The sequence below is a fragment of the Amblyomma mixtum genome, chromosome 9, assembly GCF_055824585.1.
Source record: "Amblyomma mixtum isolate Tamu chromosome 9, ASM5582458v1, whole genome shotgun sequence".
Taxonomy (NCBI): Eukaryota; Metazoa; Arthropoda; class Arachnida; order Ixodida; family Ixodidae; genus Amblyomma; species Amblyomma mixtum.
The window spans coordinates 96418482-96439200 of NC_143020.1; the positions used below are offsets into that span (position 1 = coordinate 96418482).

A 20719-nucleotide genomic window follows, 5' to 3' on the forward strand; every position below is an offset into this window, starting at 1 on the left:
ACGCATCGTTAAGAAGTTGAGCGCACTCTGAATCAGGGATGGGAACACCAACAGAATCTGTAAGAGTGATGTCAGGTCGAATTACTGGGTTTGCCACACGCCAAAAACGGCGAATATTATTTTTCAGCATGGAAGACAAGTCATGAGAAAAAAAGTTGCGCCGAGTAGATTTTAATAGTGCCTTATAATCCTTTTCACATTCTCTGTATTTGTCATGTGAACTCACAAGACCATTCACTTTTGCCTGTCTGTATAGTTTTTTCTTTTTGTTGTTCAGCCGCCGAAGACGGTTGGTAAACCAAGGAGAACTGCTATCACAGGTAATGGTTAACATGGGAATGAACTGGTCGATGAGATCATTGAGGGCAGTTTTAAAAAGGATCCAGTTCTGCTCTATAGAGCGAGAGCAGAAATCATGCAAAAATTTATCAGAAAACATTAGTAATTCTGCATTAATTGCATCAAAATTTGCTTTGCCGTAACATCTTATTTTCTTTTTAGTAGTTATCTTTTTACTAGCGCGAAATTTAATGTACCCAGTGATAACATCGTGGTCAGAGATGCGTTCCTCATGAGTTATGCCTGAAAATATATCAGGTTTGTTTGTGAGAACTAAGTCAAGTACATTGGAAGAGGCTTTAGTTGATCGTGTTGGTTGGTTAATGAGTTGTGTTAATGAAAAATCAAGGCAAGTGCTGAGAAAAGAATGTGCTTCTGCATCTGTGTCCACTACGGAAAGTGTTGACCAATTAATTCTTGGAAAATTAAAATCTCCAAATATAATAACAGCGGAATTGGGAAAACGCGCATACATTTCACTGAGCACCCGATGATATTCATCTGAAAACGGACCAGACATGTCGGGAGGACGGTAGAAAACGCCGATGATGACACGAAATGCACCATCATTCAAAGAAACCCAAACACATTCAAGGAAAGAATCGATAACGATAGGTGTGGCAATGAAATCTTCCTTTATCGCGATGAGAACACCGCCCCCCCTTCGCAATTGTCTATCGCAGCGAAAAAATTTGAAATTTCATACACTGGTAAAGATGTTGACATCATGAATAGTGTCGTTCAGCCACGTCTCAGTTAGTACCACTAAAGAAGCTTGACATGAATCGATGAAAGATGATAGTGCAATACCGTTAGCTACAACACTTCTAATGTTGGTGTACAAAAACAGCCATTCGTTATCATTACCACAATATAACTTGGCAGGTGAGGTGGTCGATGAATTCAGGTTAACAGAAACGGAGGGAGGACGTCATTCGCCATCCTCGCGCCCTGATACAAGAATGGCTCGACTTTCGTTGGTGTTCCACATGTAAAGATCATCGTTAACGAAGAGCTTATTGAAAACGAGTCGCACTTTATCCCCATCTTTCTTAATAGATTTTGAAAACTGGAGAAGCTTCCGTCGCTTTTCGCGAACGACTTCGGAGTAATCGCGCGAGATGCTTAAATTAGTGTTTTTTAACTTATAGCCGCGGCTCATGACAGTGTCAACTTCCCTTTCATTAAAAAATTTGGCTATGATAGGCCGCTTTTTCTCGGAAGAAAAGCGGCCCACGCGATGTGCTCTGGAAACAGATTCAACAGTAAGCCCAAGTTTTTCTTTACAAAAGTCATTTACGAGACGTTCAGACTCCTCCCAAGTTTCCGACTTCTCTGGATCATCTATACCGTAAAATAGAACATTGGATCGCCTAGAGCGATTTTCAAGGTCGTCAATTTTTTCCTGTACAATTGCGAGACCCTTGTCACTGTTCACCACGAGCTCAGCAGATGGTGCGGTTGCAAATTTCTGCTCTAGATCGTGAACTCGCTTTGTTAGTTTTTCTAAGTCAATTTTTAAGTCTGCGTGAATCTGAAGCACTTTGTTGACAGTCTTGAAGGACTGCATTGCTAGCTTCAAGGCGTAAGATGGAACCAGCCACAAGGTCCAGCTTTTCCTCTTGAGCCTTAGTCATGGGTCCCGGGTTTAGCTCGACATCGCCTCCCAAAACTAGCAGACACCATAAATAGCATACACCAGCGCGGAAACTTTTCAAAACATGAGGTGGCCACGACACCGCTAAAAGACAGACGTCATCGTCACGGTAAGAATAAGCGTCATAGTAACCAACCTGTAGATACATCAGTGGTGAGCGTGGGATCGCAGTGGCGGTGCCGTGGCCCAGAGGGGCGTCGAAAGGCGCGCACTTTTGTACCGCCCGATCAGCAGTCAGAGTCCCACGTTGCCAGACGGAATCGACCACTGCGTCCAGAAGTGGCGGAGCATCCAGAATAGGTGACGCAGGCAAAAAACATGTTGATAGGCCGCAGTCGGTTGACGTACACGCGCCGAGCTGAGAGCTTGTATCGTTGAGGCATTCCGTCTTGTGCATCGTCCATGGCCGGCCCAGGAAAATCAGCAGCAGCGCCTGTAGATACATCAGTGGTGAGCGTGGGATCGCAGTGGCGGTGCCGTGGCCCCTTAAAACGTCACTTTAAGTCACCGACTTTGCCGCACTGCAGAATGCCCTACAGCAGGGTCGAAACACGATCCCCCTTTATACGTACTTCGTAAAATGTTATCTTCGGTCCGGTGTGGTGCTGGACGGGAATGTACGATGCGGTTCTGTACGATTGATGCGGCACGGTATCGTATGGCATGGTACTGTGTGGTACGTTGTGCGGTACGGAATAATTTTAATATTTTTTTTAAAGATTTGTGACTGTATTAACTTGATCCCCAGCACTCCCTCGACCATGGGAGGGACGGGGTGTCCTCTTTAGCGCAGATGTTTTCTGGTTTGGTTTGGTTTGGTTTGGTTTGGTTTGTGGGGTTCAACGTCCCAAAGCGACTTAGGCTATAAGAGACGCCGTAGTGAAGGGCTCCGGAAATTTCCACCACCTGGGTTTCTTTAACGTGCACTGACATCGCACAGCACAGGGGCCTCTAGAATTTCGCCTCCATCGAAATGCGACCGCCGCGGCCGGTATCGAACCCGCGTTTTTCTGGTCAGCAGCCGAGCACCATAACCACTGAGCCACCGCGGCAGCCTCAGATGTTTTCTGAAAACGGCCTGTATGAAAACGTCACTTTAAGTCACCGACTTTGCCGCACTGCAGAATGCCCTACAGCAGGGTCGAAACAAGATCCCCCTTTATACGTACTTCGTAAAATGTTATCTTCGGTCCGGTGTGGTGCTGAACGGGAATGTACGATGCGGTTCTGTACGATTGATGCGGCACGGTATCGTATGGCATGGTACTGTGTGGTACGTTGTGCGGTACGGAATAATTTTAATATTTTTTTTAAAGATTTGTGACTGTATTAACTTGATCCCCAGCACTCCCTCGACCATGGGAGGGACGGGGTGTCCTCTTTAGCGCAGATGTTTTCTGGTTTGGTTTGGTTTGGTTTGTGAGGTTCAACGTCCCAAAGCGACTTAGGCTATAAGAGACGCCGTAGTGAAGGGCTCCGGAAATTTCCACCACCTGGGTTTCTTTAACGTGCACTGACATCGCACAGCACACGGGCCTCTAGAATTTCGCCTCCATCGAAATGCGACCGCCGCGGCCGGTATCGAACCCGCGTTTTTCTGGTCAGCAGCCGAGCACCATAACCACTGAGCCACCGCGGCAGCCTCAGATGTTTTCTGAAAACGCGATCAATAGATAGCCACAACAGTACCAAGGCACCCCCCCCCCCCGTTGTAAAAGCCCGCATTTCCCACTTTTGTGCGGTCGGACCACATTTGAGCGCTGTCATCGCTGTTGTACAGAAAATAGAAGCAATTAACTCGTGTTCATAAGCTGCCTGTGATCAAGCAGTGCGCCTGGTTTCCCCGTTGGGAAATAATGTCCTCTATACGCCACCTTCGGAGAAGCAAACACGCCCTACCTGCAAGTGTCGTGTTCTGAACAGTATTTAATGTAGAACAGTTGCAATATCCACCGTGACTAACGGTCTTGCGCAATCATCCCAGTCATTAGCCTCTTTCCTACAGTTCTTTTAGTCATTAGTCTGCGACGTGGTTGTGCTAGCGAAAGCAAATGACTGAGGGTGTGTAAGAAACAGATTAAGGACAAATGTTTGCGCCTGTTTGCTTTTATATTGTATGCCCACCCTGCTAAGGTCTTGTAAAAGATCGCAGTGTCAATAAATAAATAAATAAATAAATAAATAAATAAATAAATGTGGGTAGCCACACCACTTGTTGGAATATATCGCAGTGTACTGGGGCTGTGAACAGTTCAGATTGTTTCTCTAGAAAAAACCCCACGCGCTGCGGGTGCATTGAAATGGATCAAATCATTAAATATTTTGTCAACCGTTTCACCAAATAGCACGTTCATGAAATCAAGAATAAGATCGCGAAGCAAGAACTACGAGAGGGTCATGATTCACGCAATTGTTAATGGTAGCGGTATAAACTGAATTTGCAGTGCCGGGTCACGCACTAGACCCGCTATAAATATTGCCGGATTGACTCTATGACAGAAAAAAACAAACACGAGGGGTTTAGCTAGGGCGAATCACTAATTACCGGGCGATAGTTTCGTTAGCCCTGGTTTTGCATGGTTTATCTCTACTTTCTATGGTTTTTCTTCATTTGAACTCGCTTACCTTGTTTGATATGTCACATGATGCAAGTTTCAGTAATATTTAATCATTTTAGGTTTGTATTGCAGTAGAATTACTCATTCCCTACATTCATAGATCCCTAGGAGTCCTCATACCAGTCCTAGTGCAGAGGTGCAGCGGTTCAAGTGCGTGCAACTGCCCTGCGATGACAGGTGCTGCCATCGGCGGGGATTGTTAGACCTAGGTTGCTCTTCCGGTGGGGCAAGTTGCGATGACGTCATAAGCACACGTGACGTAGGTGCCGCCACCTGCCGCACATACAGTTGGCACCTAGCTTTTTCAGGTCTAGGAGGGACCAGGTACACAGACAGAGAACGGGACAACAGTGGGAAGGTTGACACGTGTACACCGTGGCAGGTGGTCCACATGCCAGAACCAGGCTGAGACAGAGAGAGAGGCAACGGCTTTTCGGTGCAATGGAAGGCCGTGTGGTAGCGCACTAAAATATTTTTAGCTTGGTCCTATTATGCAAGTTGGCAACATTAGTCAGCGAAGACGATCACACTTGGTAAACACAATTCGCAAACATTGCCTGCAAATAACCGCGCGTCTAGTTGAACATTTGTGATGAATGTATGTGCAAACGTACGTTCGTGTGTGCGCGATCTTGAGTGTGTATTTGCGTGTGTGAACGCGACTGTGTGTCTTAGACATGCATCTAGCACGTGCGCACTTGCATACAATTGTGGGTGGGCATAATACGACGCATATGAACCTCTGAAAATTTCCTTTATATTCGTGAGCTTCTTTTTAACATTTTGTCTTGAACCTTGCTCAGTCTAATAATGAAGCTTACAAGTGTAGAGGAATCTAAGAGTCTAATAATGAATGAATAATGAATCTAATAATGAATCTAATAAAGAATGCAATATTAATGTTTAAGGAATCTAATAATAAGCAGAAGAACATACGCTATGCCCCGTTCATGTGCTTTTCTGGGCATAGCGCAAAAGTACAACACTAGGACTTGCCAAGAGTTCGACATAGCAAGTTCGGTCTCTATATACACGATTTCACTGCTTAACGCCCTCTCAATAGCGCCTTCTTAGCGAAATTGCGCAGCTATGCGCATTGTTTTTTTTTTTTTTTTGTCCTTCAGGCACCTTTCACTTCCTTTTATACCATTATGGAGAATAATAAAAAATGAGCCGCGCGGTGCGGAAAAAGGAAAAATATTCTCAAAGCGCGAAAGGGGAAAAGGGTAGGCCAAACTCTGTACTATAGTTATTTTTCTGTTTTCTTAGAGTTTGCACAAAAAGGAAATGCTGGTTCCATATAGGAAATGACAGTCTGGCTCTTTTAGAAGTTGTGCAGAGAAGTTGGCGAAGAGTTCGAAAAAGCAGTAACTTAAGATTAGCAAACGAAAAGGAACGCCGAATAAACAAATCGTCAAACAGGAAAATATCTCGCCTTAGGAGAAAAAAAAAAAACACGAAAAATAATCCTTTTCTTCTGTCGACAGTGACTGTTTACTCGTTCGGAATTCGGGGCACTCTGCTATAACCGGTTACGTAACACGCTTACGTAACATCTCTCGGCGCACCTTGTTACGAACGAAATCTCTGCGCACAAACACTCCACTACGCAGCGTAAACTGTCTGCACCTTTTATACGTATACTCGTTTTATACGTAGACTCTGATCTCTGGCCAAGGGGAAGAAGCATCGCAGACCCAAGAAATGTCACGGCTTATTTTCTTCTTTATTTTTCTTTTTCATGCCTTGCCTGCTCCTTTTCTTAACTCTCCTCTCCTTCCATTCACCTTCTTCACCGTACTCCAGTCCCACTTCCCAACCCAGAAATCTTTTCCCAGCCGTTCAAATTGGAGCCCGGAGTCCTATTACAGCTTCAGAAGTTCCCCCTCAGTGCCTTAACCCTGGGTCAAGTTCCTTGGGCCCTTCCTCTTACCGTCTCCCAGAACCCTCCGCCACCCTTAGCTAAGGAATGTCTCCCGATATCTCCAGGCTCTTGGAAACTCTTGTCCGACTTAATATTTTATCTCAGGGAGGCTTAGCGGTTGATCGAGCTGGCGGAATTAAGAGAGCCACTCGTTTCCACTCCAGCCTCGCTTCTTGTCTCCTTGCCGACTTTTTACTTCCCTGTGTCGTCTTCTATCTCGGTGAAGCTTGCTTAGTTCGCTTATGTGCGTGTGTGGGTGGTGAGATTAGAAGAGAGCGGGCACTTCTGATCCTAAGGAGAGGAAAGGTTAGAGGGGGGGGGGGGAAGGGCACTGGCTAAAGCTCTTTTCCGTGTGTCCTATCTGTCCCGGCCAATTGATCTCGCGACTGCTTACTGTAGTCCCCCATTTCTATTTTCTTTCTATTAGTCGTTCCGCAAGCTTTTGAGTTTCTTGTTATGCTTCCGGCTGTTGGGTGCAAGCGGACATGCTTTTTATTTTATTTTTATTTTACCATTGGGCTACTTTCTCGGGGCAAGCCAGCTAATTTCGGCTGGAAAAGAGGAAATGGAAGAGCGAAGAGAAATGTCCATCGTTGTTGTACGCCGACGCCGGGCCTTTACATGTCCCGGTGTTTTTATTTCCCTACCGAACTTTTTCTCTCTTATCTTTGTGTAGGTACGGAACTCGCGTAAAAGACAGTCAGAAGTCGAGCAGCTTTTCTCTATTAGCCGAGTCCATAATGAGCCGGTTCTTCGCTGGGTTTTCATTGAACAGACATGTTATTCTTTTATGTGCATTGAATTGTCTAAAAGTTCGAAATTAACATCGCGAAAAACGAACACGAAAGGCGAGGAAAACACAGGTTTGAAGATGTACCAGCAACTCGTCCACACAGCTGTTGCCTTTAGAAGTGTTCTCCCCAGTACCCGGCAAAGGAAAAATTATTCGGTTACACTACTAATTATTCTGGTTACTGACTATGCGAAGCAAGAGCGACCAACCGAGAAGTCAAAGAAAAGAATAAAAATGATGGAAGCACTTCTATACATACGGATAGTAATGTACATAGATGGATTAGGTCATCATCGAAGCAAGCAAGATGAGGTGTGTGTGTGTGTGTGTGTGTGTGTGGGTGCGTGCGTGCGTGCGGCGTGCGTGCGCGGGTGTGTGTGTGGGTGTGCGTGTACGTGTGCGGGTGTGTGTGTGCGTGCGCGTGCGTGTACGGGTGTGCGTGTGTGTATATAGTGTCACTGCCCTCCCTATATATGTATATATATATATATATATGTATATATATATATATGTGTATATATATATATATATATATATATATATATATATATATATTGGGGGCAGAAACACTTGAGCTTGGTTGGCAATAAGCGTGAAGAAAACAGACGTACAGAAACACTGTACTTATTTGCTTTCAGTGTTTCTTCACCACGTCTGTGTGTGTGCGTGTGTGTGTATATATATATATATATATATATATATATATATATATATATATATATATATATATATATATATATATATATATATATATATATATATATATCCACACATGTGGCAGGTTGCCCAACCCCGTTAGCCAGATGGCCAGCATGCCACAATGCAAAGCGATGACTTAAGGATCAAAAGTAAAAAAAATGTAAAATTCTGTATTGTAATGAAGATAACGTAAAAATGCAAAGAAAAATGATCAGGATGAGAGCACAGAAAACTTTAGCTCGGTCGCTTTTCGGGAGATAATTTATGAGATGACGCGAGACACAACTGTAAACGAAGTTTACTGGTAATTGCTTTTTTCTTCTCAAGCTGCAAGTTTTTCGATAAACTACGCAAAAAGAAATGAATCTAATGGCTAGAAATATAGGAACCGGGTTCTGCGCTTTGCTTTTCCTAAGCCCCGTATTACAGCGTAATTGCATTAGCGCGCGCCAAGTGCATAGGCACGGTGTGGTGTTCCATAATGGGGGCCGCACGCGGATAATGTAAGAAGCAGAGAAGAAACCATATATAAACCTGACAAACAGAATTCCTGCTATATCAGTCTTTTAACTGTATCTTTACTGCTTCTTTATATTGCGAAACTTACCCTCTACCGGTCAATTTAATGCGGCGTCCTCTTGAATCCAGTTTATAAGAATTAAACAAGCAAGAAACGTTTTTTAAACAGGAAAAGCAAAAGCTGTATTCGAGAAGCCGGTGTGCTGGGTGAACGTAGCTCCGTAATTAATGATTCAGTCCAAGATGTACTGCTGAGGCTACCGTTCCATCGACGAGGGTTTTGGTTTTTTTATTCTTTTTTGCGCTTGAAATACATTTTGTGTACTTATTCTGTGCCCGCGATCTCACTGTATAATTGGCTTCGAAACCAAGATGACTTCAAAAGTTCGAAGCTAACTGTTAGCAAGAGCACTCTATTATGCAGAGCTTAAGGTTTAGTTAGAAGCATGAAACTTTGCGAATTATGACCTCATTGATCGGTACTTGGTTTGTGAAAACAAATTGTGCTCGCTAAAATCTTATGAAACGTGTAAGCGTCATCAAGGACTGTTGAACATTTGTTACCGCTCACATCTTCGTTTCTATCGTATCGGTTTTGGGTTAAAAACCCACTACAGCGAAGATAACTCTTCATGCGAGGTTTTATTCTATGGCACGGCGAACACCACTTAGGCTTTCAAGCACCGCTCATTACTGCGTCTGGAAGAAGATACTTTTGCGTCTAAATACTCTATCCAGGCCTTAATGAGTAGCCTACATTGTTCGTTTCTCAATGCAAAGCACCAAAGCTTAATTTTTAGCAGGCGTGCTCGAAATATCTTGCGAATATCATAGGGGCTGGAATTTTCTATACGAAATGTTGGCATTTTTCCTCAAATCTCCCGAGGAATACTGAAATCCCATTCAAAGAAGGATATAACGCTACATATTCAGGAAAAAAAGGAAAGAAATATGTTATTATTAATTGCTACCCAATCCTAGTCCTCTGAGAAATATTGCCTACTGCGTTCGCAAAACCCTCTTTTGCGATACGAATTATACAAAATTTCGACTAAAATAAAGAAGACACCGCTAGTTGCTACGCACGCTCAGGACAAGCTGCGAGTTCACATTTACACAATATTTTACATTGCGCTTAAAAATGTTGGGGTGAAAGCATTTTTTGAACACAACGATATTGTTACATGTACAGCCGTGAGCGATATGTGAGGGCACTAAGTTTGAGCAATCATCTATTGATTACTCCATAAGAATGTGCGGCAAGCGCCGTTCTTTCGTTTTTCAGTTTTCCTGCCAGCTTTCTTCTTGCCGTATAATTTTCAAAAGCGATTCTCAATTTAGTACAGAAATTACTGGAACAAACGCAACTTTATGCAAAAAAAAAATCTGCCTCCTCTCGTATTGCTCACGACTCTACCAACCTAAGTGACCAAAAGGACGAACAACGATGATCAGAAAGGCATATCGGAGCGGCATAATTATGTTTTTTTTATTTTTTTACGCAAAGAGCGCTGCGCTTTGGCGTAGTCATAGACTCAGCCCCCCGCAATCTATTTCTACCCCACTATGCTCTTTACTTCAAAACACAGGGGTCAGTTTTAAAACGTTACGCTTCTCTCCACCCGTTGCAAGCAGTGGGCTGGGATTTCATGGCAGTAAAATAAAGCGAAGGCCAATAACCATTAAATGCAAGAGCATTTCTTCCCTAAATGACCTGGGGTCGAGGTGAGCTAATCAACCAACGGAGCTACATTCTAACCGTCGGAGCTAACCGTGCAGAGTTTCACGCAACGGACACAAACGAGCCATAAGCGTGTCGCGAAGTAAGGAAAGGAAATAGCGTAGCTACCAAGAGAACAGCTAAGAAGCAGATAAAATAAATGGGAAAGGTGAAAGTGACTACTCTGGACACCTGTGCGAGAAAGGTCGGGACTCGCCTTCGTTTTCTGCCTTACCTTTCTGACCTTCTTACTAATACTGTAGCTTCTCTCACACCATCCATGCTTCTTTGCCCTCGTCCAACACCCTTTCCCACTATGCACATTACATTCCTGCCTTCCTTCAACGCCGTAAACTACCACCAACCTCCTCTTCTCTGCGTCAACGTCGGTGCCCTCAGCGAATTTTCTAACCCGCCATCCGCATCACCCACAGCCGCGACCTTCCCCTTCCTTCCCCAGCCTCCCTTTCTGCCTTCCTTCAACTCCCTAGCTCCCCGCTCCACTCCCAACTCTCCCCAGACGTCCCAACCCGCTTCTCCTACCTTTCCTACCTTCACCTCAAAAGAATGGCCAGATAATTAGGCGCCGCTGCGGTTCTTCGCCACGTGCCCCTCCGTGCACCTTAACCAGCCTGGACTTCTTCCCTACGCCGGCTAGCATGCCTGGCGGCAGAGCTCGCCAAGAAAGGAAAGAGGAGACGAAGGTGGGGATAGAGATGGGGAAAGGCAGTGGCAGCGAGTACCCTAGTGAGGAGAAAAGGGAGAACCAGCCCATTACCGTCTCCGCCACTAATGAGGGGGAGGCCGTCCCACGCGGCCAGCCCCCCCCCCCCCCCCCCCCCCGTACCCTAGCGGCAAAGAAACGAGCAGCAGCGCCACCTACAACAGCGGCAGCACCTGCCCGGTTTTGCCGGAGCATGCGACGCACGATGACAATTTGCCATCAACCACACACCACCGGCAGCATCGGGAATGGCCTTGCGCGCCCCCTGGAGTCGCCGGCAGCACCCCCTGGTGATGGCGGAGCTAGGCTGCTGCCATGGCGGCAGAGGACTGCTCTCGCACGCAGTCAGAACGAAGGCGGTGGGGGAAGAAAAAGTGCTGCGGCGATAATTTCTCCCAGGCGACCCCTACAGCACTGACGTTGCCGGGCTTCGCACATACCTGACTCGCTTCATCGAAGTCCTCCTCCTTTACCGCGCATCTACTGCGTCTCGGAAGGGACTTAATTTGGCGATGGCTTTGTTCCTTACTTTAATTTTTTGTCGCAATTTCTTCTTATCGTGTTCCTGCAAGTTGTATCAGAATGAACGTCCAGCCAAATGAGAAGGCTGTTCGGGAAGCTGTCTGCCATTTTCGGTCCCCGGGTAGCTGCCATGGGGCTCCTTGTACTACATGAGCCTTTGTTACCGACGTGACTCCCTTTCGAGATGGCGTATTTTCTGTTGTCTTGTTTGTGCGAGTTTGTCTCGGTATTGTCCGTGCTTTAGGAATGGCCGTTGCTGCGAAGGCCTAAGTTGTCGTTGGTGCTAAGCTTGTAAAGCCGTGCTAATACACCCTCACGCTATTTAACCTTCGTTCCTTAGAGGCATTTTTTTGGGGGGGCTGAAATATACTGCGTAGCTGTTAAATGCTAAAATGAGGAGTGTAGTCCTTCTGTATGTTTTCATTTTCTCAGTAGCAGCGAGTACCCTGAGCAGTACACACAATGGGCCCAGTATTGGAAATGCTGGCTTCACTCTGATCCTTTGTATGATCGACCTTTGCTGATACATTTTCAATATTTCGCAATGAGCTGTGCTGCCGGGGTATTGCTTTACTTATATTCATCTAAGACCCTAACAATGTAGCGGCGTGGCAAAGATTCTTAAAGTGCTAAGGGTAGTTGGAAAATTATCGAAGCCTGTCCTTGATATTTGCGAAGAGTCGTTTTTCATGAAACGTTCTGCAGGCATCAGCCAGCAGTTTGGAAGCGAACGCTGATTAGCGCGCAACTAGCTTCTGTTCCTTTAAATGAAAAAGTCCACGCTCTTGTCTCTCCACTTGCTTTCGATTCTGAAAAAATGACCCCTAAATAATTTTTGCCGATTAGAATAGAACCGTGGAACTGAATCAAAGTCGTGAGGGCGAAAAGATCGGAAAGATTGAGAAAAGCCTCTTAAAGACCGACAAAAATTTCCAGAAGATATGAAATCCGCCGATATGTTATTTTGCATTCCTTTGAAGGATTCAGAAGAGCAGGGCCTCGTCGGCTAAATGTAATTGAAATATATATATATATATATATATATATATATAAACAATGACTCTTTGTCGCAAGCCTACCTACAGAGCATTTCAGACCACCGATTGCACAGCCCCCAAGAATTGTACTGCTGGCAACCAAGTGAAAGCTAAAGACGCCGGTTACTATATCTGGGCCCAAAGCAGATGTCGATGCAATTCTATCTGGCCTGAAGAAAGTCTCAAATTACAGTCGTCATCATTAAAATCATGCGCACTTCTGTGACGGGTAAAAGCAAACACAACCGGCAGCAGTGGCAATTAGTATAAAAGCCTGAAGCTACCGACCCACTGCGACCCCTTCTAAACAACGTCTTACGAACATCACCACTGATCACATCGCTGAAAGCTCACCCTGTTTCGCCAAGTCCACGTGAACTGGGCATCCAGCGACTATTCATATATTACGGGAGTCCACAGGCGGGAGATGGTGTGGAACGGAACTTTCGAAGCAGGTTTTCAATCAATCTTTCAGCCTTTACAAAGGCCCGTTTCCTGTCTATTGTGCGAATAATTTATTTATTCCATAGCTATTTTGCTTCACACTGCTCCTAGCTTTGCGGCTCGCGTCTTTACTTCTCTCAGTAAACTAGTAGTTTGCCCGTCGAAAAATTGCCTTTTCGGCGAAATGGAGTCGTCTTTCTCCGAACAGATAAGCCTGTCATTCTCAATTTTGCCGGATGTGATGAAAGGGAACCCTTTAGGCGCCACTTTCCTGCCACCCGATGCTGTGCTCACTTCGGCAGCGGGATAGGGCTGTTTTCTCGGAAAATCAATCCCGCCTCTCAAACCGGTTCAATAAGCTTGAAGCCTCACCATATATCTTTCCGTCGCAACACCATCGGCGTTTTGAAAGCGACTGGCATATATACTATAGTATATACAAGTTTGTTTCCAAACCATCGTCCAAACCAGTCGTGACGCCAGCAGCATAGCTAATCAGCCCAGTATTGGAAATGTATTGGCAGTGGCGGGTCCTACCAAGGACCAGATTGAAACCACCTATTTCCGATACTGGGCAGATTACCTGTGCTTATTGGGAACATATTACGCCACTGGCGTTCCTTCTGAGCGGTTACCTCTTGTAAGCTAGGATGTTTCAATACAAACTCTCAGCGGTAGCTTTTCAAGAGCGCCTGAAATGAAAGCTAAATGCGCATTTGACGAAATGGCCTGGGTATATTGTGCCTGCCGGCTTTCCTCTTAAGTCGCCTATGCACCAACTGCAAGACTTTATTAAGCTTCACCGATAAAAATTTGTACATTTTCTCGATCCTTGCACCTGTCAGTGAAGGTGAGCAGCGGTCTTTGGCTTTCACAAATACAAGTGGTTTGTGCCGCAGAAGCAGAAGCTGGTTTTGAAGCACTTATTACCTGAATCAAAGGAGCAGACAAAGTCACTCAATAGGCAGTTTTGAACAAATGCAATGCAAGCACGATGGGAAATGGAAGAAGACACTGCAAGGGCCGACTTCTTGCTGAGGATGTAGAAAGAATGCGCCAAACTTACCTTCGTTGTTAGAGACAGGTTTGGAGACCTGGTAAAGAAGAAATAAACAGAAAACCAATTGAACTGTCTAACTCAGTAACAAAGCATTTTGAATGAAAATATCAGTGAAGCGCGTCCACATGCATCACGTGTCTCTTATGAAGTGCTACAAACCGGAAATACCATTATATTTAAAGTTTTCGTAAGATAAAAAACCATAACCTGATTCACTTCGCCCAACAATCGGCGCTATAAAACGTTCCACTAAGGAGTTAGCTTATGACAGGACACCTTATCTCGTGAAATCTTCGCTATGTGTTGTGTGACAGAGAGGAAGATGCAAGACTGCTAAAACATGGAATTGCTGAGTTTCTGCTTTTTTTTAACACTCCACTAGTGACTACTAAGCCCCGCCGCGGTGGCTCAGTGGTTATGGCGCACGTCTGCTGACCCGAAAGGCGCGGGTTCGATCCAGACCGCGGCGACCGAATTTCGATGAAGGCGAAATTCTACAGGCCCATGTACTGTGCGATTTCAGCGCACGTTAAAGATCCCCAGGTGGTCGAAATTTCCGGAGCCCTTCACTACGGCGTCCCTCATAGCCTGATTCGCTTTGGGAAGTTAAACCCCAATAAACCAAACCAAACCAGACTAGCGACTACATATACATATCATGTCACGCATGCATGCATTTACACAAACAATTGTGCACGCGTGTTTGAAGTTTGAAGTTGATTTATTTCAGGCAGACGTGATACAAATGTACAGGTCTACGTACGTGCGGTTATGTCATGCGCATAAATAAATAATAAAAATAAATGTCTAAGCATGTGCGTGTTCTCGCATACAAAAAGACATCCTTAAATATACACTCTAAACAAACCAGCACAGAAACACCACCAATATTCTATTCAGCAGCAACACGCATTTCGCCGCATTCATTTTCCCGCCCACGGCCGTGGATAGTGTTTTTTGTTCCTTCATTTCAGAAGCCCATCTTTTCTAGTCGATGTTCCTCCACTTGCATCGGATGTTCGTTCTCCGAAGTTGGCGTCACAGGAAGCGTGGCTCTGTCGTTTATTTTCCCCCCCAAAGATCATCTAGCGATAACAACACCATCTCCCGTGTCCACCTCATTATCGCTCCGATAGCTGCAGTAACCGATAGCAAAACATTTTTTATAGCGCGCTATGGCCGCGATGGTTATGGTGTTTACTGCATCAGTTGGTTTATGCTTTCTCTAGCACATAGGATATATTATTCTGTATTGGTAGCCACGTTCAATGTATAGGTGACTGTGCACGTAACAAGTGAAGTTAATATTCCGCAGGACTCGTGTTTCTCAGCTTATAACGTCTGGCAAGCTTTATAACCGGTCCGCTATCGTCTTTCCCGTGTCATCGTAAATTCTCAGACACTGAGGCCCGCGGATGATCACGGTAAACGTGAAGATCTAATGCCTAAAGTACAACCAAGCACAGCGGAGAGATACTTCGAGCGCAGGACCGTGTTCTGACCGCGAATGGACAAACCATGAAAAATTAAAATGCATAAGAATAAAAAAACAACATGCTTTATGGGTGCACTACTTTCTTTGCTTCTGCTTATCCCCCAGTCACTAGCCGAAGATTTCTTTGGGTTCTGTTTTTTTTTCTGTTCTCCCGGTCCTTAAGATTAAGTGTGATAGGCTGGGGGCTTCGCTACGATGGTTTTTTTTGGTTAGCTTGGCCCAGTACTCGGGAGTAGAGTGTGATCCCAGCTCCACCCTCATCCCTTTCATTTTTTTTTTCCTGTGAGGTCAGTTTTCTGCTTAAGGCTGATCGAACCGAGCCGATAATGCGAACATTTGCCCCAATCTACTGTCAAATGCCTATTCAAGTTTCAGCCGCTCTTTGACCCCGTGTCCAATGACCGAGCTTAAGAGGGTCGGTCTCGCTGGCTCACACATACAATATAGGGACGCCAATGTCCTCTTTAACTTGCGCGCAGTCAACATATTTGATGTCGTTGTATGACGGGTCAACCAAGGAAGCTAAATCTCCTGGCTATTGCAAGCGTATAAACATGGTGTAGTAGCATCGCGTACTGCGATTGCCTTATAGCGAAACAAACTGCATCGTTTATGAGCCAACCTAATGAGGGTCATCACGGAGTCCGTCGTTCACTCTATAGCGCGTCTTTTAGCTCGGGCTATTGAATTTCGTAACCCCAATGCCTAGTTCATGTTCATAGGTAGCTAAGACGAAGTGCAGCTTATCTGAATGTAAGTTGCGGTCGCTGTGCGGAGTGAAAAAGTATACAAGCGATTTTACAATGTTTTTTTACTTATAAACCAAAATAATCGTGTTTTTTCTTCTACATGTTTTTCTTTTTCACTTTCTTCCCTTTCATTTCGCCTTGTATTACGAATTATCATTGCACTAAGAGGCGCTGAGTGTGGTTAGGGGCGGCTCAAACCGGCTTTATTCGAAATTCTCGTTCATTGAAAATGTCAGTTTGGTCCGATCGTCATCGAAAACAATCAAAAATACCATTTTAATTTGAAGAACGCATAATTCGAACAAATGTACGGTCTGCTTCCAATATGAATTATAGCTAGCAAACTTTGTTGCTAAACTACTCATTTTATTTTTTTTAAAACAAAGTGCCAGCAAATATGGTATGGTGTCCGTGAATTTTCGTTAAATTAGGAACATTGAACAGTCCTTGATGACAGAACTATTGAAATTCGAAATCTTGTCATCAGAATCTGAATAGCAAGGTGAAACATTTCGTTGCTGAAGCATCAGCTGAAATAGGCTTGCTCTTCTGAGTTATCTCCGACATGAACGGGAAGAGTCTGTTTCCACACAAGAACGAGAACGGTGGTTACCTCTCCATTAAAGTTGAAAGCGTATGGTTCTTATTACACGTCCGGCAGAAACCTCATCAAGAAAAACGAGCAAGCGTGCTTTTCATTCGTCGTTGTATGTTGAAAGAAACAACCGAAAATTTTCTGTCGCCCCAATAAAAATTTTGTAGTGTATTCGAAAATGAGCTTCTCTTACCAAACATTCTTCTGTAGTAACAGTAGAATTTTTTTTAGTATTGTGCTGTTATTTTTCGTACCTACAGAACTGCAGAAAAATATTCTAATACTGCAGAAATCTCTGCCATTACGAGAAAATGACGGAACATTTTGTCGAACCTTGGGTACGATTCGGACGTTTTTTTTTTCCCCTCAGACTGATAATGGAGTAATCATTGGTCGAACACAAAATAATGTGTTCCCTTTTATGTTGGAGCTATCTGTACGTCAATATCGAGCCACTCACATTAAGGATCACTTATTCTTAATTTACAGTCTGTACCTGTAATCATTCGCTTCCCATGTGAGGGCCAGCTAACCACATCTATATCTATTTTAGCTCCGAGCCTTATTTTTTTCCCTTCTTCTTTTAATTAAGCATTATTGTGAAAGTATGTTAGATGCACCGACTTTCAACAAAAGTTCTTCCCTTTACTCCCTCAATTAAGGATGTAAATACTCTTAATACATCTTGATTAGTATGAAGAAGTAAATATGTATTCGGTAGTCTGAATGAAAAAACCTTCAGGATAATAAAATTCATGGTAGAAACCTCAACAAAAGAAGTAAAATATGAAGTACGTTGGTTCAAATTAAGGCACAATAGAAAGGCTGGACGAGATTCCAGTAGCCGAGCTTATGATTTGCATCAATCATTTACTGCTGCATTTATTCTGCTTAAAAAATTTTCGAATATGGCAAGTTTTTCTATTGTGCTTTTCTTAATGCTGCTCGTAGTGGCGGGTTCATCAAGTCAGTTGGCCAGCAGTGGTACTGCTCAAGAACCGATTCTACTCCCTTCCGTTCTTCTAGTATTCAGTTGTTTCCTTACGCCTTTCGTTGCTGTCATGTAAGTTGTATGCACAAGTGCATGGTCTGTTGTTAAGTTATCAATTAATTGCATATCATTTATCTGTTCCTTTCTTTTTTTTTACTTCTCTCTAACACTTTGTCAAGGAGGCTTGCCTCTTTTCGTTCTTCTCGCCATTTCTATTTTATCTTTTCAAAGATAATGAAACAATAATTACAAATAGTAAGAACGGTCTGCAGGAAAACCGTCATATAAATTTACCTGAAGTTTTGCTATATCTCGTTAGCAGGTGTTTTATTTCGTCGGCTTCACCCCCGGCGTACTTTGTTCTTATTATTTACTCCCAGCTTATTTATTCTTGTGAAAAGTTTGCAAGAACGCCGAAGCTTCACCGTCGAATATTATCACATACGCGTGGAATCAGTACTTTTCGTTTTCTAGTCTTTTTTTTTATGCGCTCACATAAACAACCTTTCTGTGGTCAGAAAACAATAATAAAAGCATAATTAGCAAGAGTTCTTCGCTGGCATTCTGTATTAACAGGGCTGCTAATTACAATGGCGATTATGTCTCATTTGCATGTTGTTCATCGCAATTTACAAGTTAAGAGCATCATTACTGTCATGCGCAGTCACTAACTACAATAAGTCGTCAGTAGATGGTTTGTGCAGCATACATTATGTGGAGTCTGCGATGCACGGTGCTCGCAGCTTCGCCTGTGAAGTTAAGCTCTGATTACTCAGTGTCCCAAATCGCCAGCTGTGTCTCGTGTGAAATTCAGTCAATAATTTTGCACTTTATTATCCTCTGCAGCAGTGCCTGCATAAGTAAGGCATCGTGGGCATATCTTCGGGCTATTTTTTTTTTCGCACAACTCAAACCGAACCACGCTAATGCTGCACGCGCCCGAGTCGAACAATTCTCTAGAGAGAAAAAAAAACGCGTGTATTATTTATTCACTTGCGCAGAGCGTACGTCAAGAGACTGGCGTCATAAACCTCATGCGCAATTTCAAGGATCGTAGTGCTCTGCATTGCGCAGATGCAAATTCAAGAACTACAAACAATGCATGGACTGTGTAAAGCGATGTTACACGAGATTTCTTCATTCCGTAATATCATTTTCTCTAATTTGTGCGTTAGACAAAGCGTAGGTTTTTATTGTGGCACTCCCTGCCATTTATACTGAGCAGAGGAGGCTTTCTGGTCTATATTAGGAAAGCAGATTTGCTGGCTTGGCTAGCACCAACTGTAGGCAGCCTCACTCATTTTCTAAAAGCTTCAGATCAGCTCACCACATTTGTTTTTATTAGTCGTTTGAAGGGCTTTACCAGCCTCTGTTTAGTGCACGTATCAAGAATTCAGCCTTCTTTATCTATGTTTATTTCGCGCTTTTTTCATCCACACTCTCTAAGCAAAACATTTGGTTTTGTAGCAAGAAATTCGAAACAAAAATCAATGTTAGTTTATGTCCGCTTTTAGCGACACTAACGAGCGAAAATTTCGCTAAAATATATCCTGCCTGAGGGCGCTATTTGTAAACGCAGAGCCCTAGCATATTTAAGACTTTTCTTTTTTTTTGGAGGGGGGGGGGGGGGGTGGGGGGGTGGAAGGATGATGCGGGTGATTATAGCTCTTTACCTTTAGACACAATGGTGAAACGTTTGCGGGCGTAGACGCCGGAAATATTAAAAAAAAACTTTTCGTTCAGTTCTCTCCTAAAAATTGGACTCTGTACTTGTTATTCTTTTCTACTATTCTGACGTCTAGTTTCCTTTTGCACGTCTCCACTAGAGTACGGGTGGAGTACTTTGCGTGGGAGGCTAAACATAAGTAGGCTTTACCCACTGGGCGTAATTTATATTGGCGTTCACAGCAAAGTTAGCCTTGAGCCTAAAATAGATAACGGCGCATATATCTCAGGCGGAGGCCGTTATACCCATTTTACATAGAGAAAACTGGCAAGAGGGGGCCGAAACTCATTCAGAAGAGCATGCGCCGAATTTCCTTACTATTTGCTGTGAACCCGAGTAATATTCTTTCTGCCTCTTTTTAACAAGCCGGGTGTTTTCGGAGATGAATCGCAGTCCACGTAATAGAGAACCTAAAAGAATTCAAAGAACTTCCGTACTTGAGCAGCTATTAGTTGTCCGGGATTATGCTTCTAGGAAGGCAGGCGTTCAACTTCGTGGAGATTTATAGGGCATCGTAGTACTCCGGTGTCTATTTTGATACCAGCCTTGTTTCTTTTTTGTGAGTGTTCAAACGATAGGTTCATTAAGAGGGGTCTTAATCGGCAGAATCCCCGTGATGAGGGTCGTCTCACGTTGGTGCTATACCTTATGTCTGTCTGTCTGCAACAATGGATTTGTGGATCGGTTCGCTTGCGGTTGAACTCGTGTAGCATTCAAAACGCCCAGCCCCGATTCTCAGGATCGAAGTTGTGTCCCAATTCCTCGTAGTTATTTTCACGTCTTGATACGTCATATGGACTCACAGTTCGGGGGCGTCACAGTCTCTGTCTCTTTGGCTGCCCCGATTGAGCGAAATATTCCTAATACCAATAATGGCTGCGTTTGGGCGAGTTGGTTAGACATGTTAAACCTGGAAAGCGCATAAAAACAACGGACAACAGAAAGAGACAGACACACGAGCGCTTACTTCCAACTGATTTTTATTTTCATGCGAGAGCAGAATATATGTACACTTCAGATCACCTGCGCATGCGAAGAAAACTCATACAAGATAAAATATTATCTGGCTGCACATGCAAAAGAAGAAAGATATGCAATCTCTAATAC

At 44.0% G+C, this 20719-nt stretch overlaps 1 protein-coding gene and 1 pseudogene across 1 annotated transcript in view; one reads left to right on the forward strand and one right to left on the reverse strand.

Annotated features, from left to right (window-relative positions):
- Positions 1 to 20719, forward strand: part of LOC149330227 (uncharacterized) — a 272567-nt gene that overhangs the window by 217519 nt on the left and 34329 nt on the right. The gene's annotated exons all lie outside the window — the stretch shown is intronic.
- Positions 1271 to 20719, reverse strand: part of LOC149330228 (uncharacterized) — a 43401-nt pseudogene continuing 23952 nt past the window's right edge.